The sequence below is a fragment of the Chrysochloris asiatica genome, unplaced genomic scaffold, assembly GCF_000296735.1.
Source record: "Chrysochloris asiatica unplaced genomic scaffold, ChrAsi1.0 scaffold00910, whole genome shotgun sequence".
Lineage (NCBI taxonomy): Eukaryota > Metazoa > Chordata > Mammalia > Afrosoricida > Chrysochloridae > Chrysochloris > Chrysochloris asiatica.
In genome coordinates, this window is record NW_006409428.1 from 49,714 (window position 1) to 52,483 (window position 2,770).

Consider the following 2,770-nt stretch of genomic DNA (forward strand, 5'->3'; position numbering starts at 1 on the left):
CAAATTATTTGCTCAGTATACACATTGACTAAGTATGGTGAAAGAATACAACCCTATCACACACCTTTCCTGATTTTAAACCATTCTGTGTCCCCTTGTTCTGCTCAAACTACTGCCTCTTGGTCTGTGTACAAGTTCCTCATGAGCACAATGACGTGCTCCGGAATACTCATTCTCCGCAACGTCGTCCATAGCTTGTCATGATCCATACAGTCCAATTTAGCAAATGGAAGAAAGCTTTTATTGTGAATTGAGTGATAGTTCACATGGAGAACATCAGGTTTGCACTAAACCTGTTGTATTTTGTTTCACTGCGATGATTACAGTTCCCTCCATGAGTCATTGTTTAACAGTATTTGCTTCTATTCCCTGTTTGTTTTTATGTACACGGAAACATGCAGGAATATATACTCGTTTAACAACCAACGGTACATTCTGCAGGCCTGCCTCCTGCCCACCAGCACACAACTTGTCTCTTTCCACGAGTCTAGAGTCCTCACTTCTGCCTCCGTCTCTGGTGTCGCTGCTTCTCTGGTCCCACATTCTGCTCATGCTCTTCTCTCTTGATGGTCCTAGGGTCCTCTGTTCCTTGAACGTAAGATTAACTACTCCCCACTTTTGTTATACAACTTCTACCTTTACAGTTGTCCTCCCATCTTCTTTTGATGCTTTCTGCATCATTCAACATTTTCCCCAAAGAATCCTTTAGTATTCCAAGTTGAAGCTTGAATTTCTTCCTCAGCTCTTTCAGTTTGAGAACTGTTGAGTGTGTTATTCACTTTTGGTTTTGTAACTCTAGATCTTTCCACATTTCATTATAATAATTGACTTTGTCAGCGCCCACCCACCACCCACTGCCACTGCTGCCAACCGCGCTCTATAGTATGACATCAAGAAGAATAGAGACCAGACCTGTGATAACCTGTTTCAAAATTCTCATCAGTATCTATTCCTTCATCTTCTGGATCACTGGAGTGATTCTGCTGGCTGATGAAGTCTGGGGTAAGCTTACTCTGGGCATCTGTATCTCCCTTATTGCCAAGAACTCCACCAATGCTCCCTATGTGCTCATCAAAAATGGCACCACTATCATCATTTTTGGCCTGTTTGGATGCTTTGCTATTTGCTGTGGCAGCCCATGGATGCTGAAGTTGTATACCATGTTTTTGTTGCTGATATTCCTGGCTGAGCTTGTCGCTGGTGTTTCAGGGTATGTTTCATTGTGAGATCAAGGACACCATCCTGAGGACTTACATGGATGCCATGCAGAATTACAGTGGGAACAACATCCAAAGCCAGCTGTGCAGTGCAGCCGGGGCTGCTGTGGCATTCAGAACTAAACCAGCTGGAGCACTAGCTCCTACTTCCTGGAGCATGGCATCCCCCAAGTTGCTGCATGAATGAAACCGATGTAGTCCCCAGGATCTACACAATCTGACTTCATTAACCAGAGAGTTATGATCTTATAAGCAGTTTCATGGAGACTGATATGGGAATTATCACTGGAGTGGCTTTTGGAATTGCGTTCTTCCAGGAAATTGGCATACTAATGGTGTGCTGTATGTCCCGGTTCATTATGACCAATCAGTATGAGATGGTGTAAGGAGAAGTCTTTCAAGAACAACAGAATCAGAGACCTGCTTATAAAAGAACTGCAAAAACTTTGAAAGACTCCAAAGAATTTTAGAGCACAGGACATAATACCCCCACCACACCCCTAGTATGCATCCAACTCCCACACAATCTCTGCTCCATCTGAATCAGACGCAGTGTTCCAATTTGAAAAGCCGTGTTGTGTCAGAGTGGAGCCAGGTCCTCTTGCATATATAATCTTTATAGATCCCACCCTCAACCCCCAAGGCTCTGTGTGTGCCACTTCCTCCATCTCTACTTGGTCCAACTGCAGCCCATCATAGGTAACTGGTTATTATGCCATCACTGGCCCCATTGGACTCTGAATGTAGCGTGGGAGATTCCTGTTTGCCCTTTATCAATAAATACCACATACCTTTATGGAGCTAAGCAGTGGATAAATATCTGTGCTTTTGACCTAATCTTGGTTGGTTTGGCTTTTCCCTTTACTAAGGCTCTTTCCTACCTTCTTCAAACTGCCCAGGTCATGGAAAGAAATGTATTGGTTGTTGCCCATGAGGAGATGAAAGTGGGTGTCAGGCATGAAGGGTATTGTTGCTGAGCTTTAGGCGGCCTCTTTACTCAGTATTGTTACATGCCTGGCTAGGTATGGACAACTTAGTTCCCCTTTGACGCGCAGATGAAACCTGTATAATCCTGTTAAAGAGCTGTGTGTTGCTTTTTATGAAGGCAATAATATTTTCCCATTAATTACTGTTCTTTTATTTCTTCTTTCTGTATTTTCCTGGGTTAACATTACAGACATGAAGGGTCTTGTCAAATCAAGTTAAGTATGAGTGTGAGGGGGAAACAAAAGTCAAAATTTTTTTTAAAGAACTGAAAAATTAATATTTCTGTCTAGCATGCCAATAAGAATGCATTGATATTATGGACATTTGTGATGTGGATATTAATAAATAGAGCCATTTTAAAAATTTGACATTGTCTTCTCGAGCTGCCCTTTCAAATTTTCTGTTCAACTCTTTTATCTCCTAATTTCTTCCATATATATATATATATGTTGTTGTTGTTAAGTGCCGTGGAGTCGGTTCCGACCCATAGCGACCCTGTACAGGGTTTCCGAGGGTGTAAATCTTTACGGGAGTAGAAAGCCTCATCTTTCTCCCGCGGAGCGGCT

At 42.5% G+C, this 2,770-nt stretch overlaps 1 pseudogene; it reads left to right on the forward strand.

Annotated features, from left to right (window-relative positions):
* Positions 1-884: 884 nt before the first annotated feature.
* LOC102821414 lies at positions 885-1,603 on the forward strand (annotated as a pseudogene).
* The last annotated feature ends 1,167 nt before the right edge of the window (positions 1,604-2,770 follow it).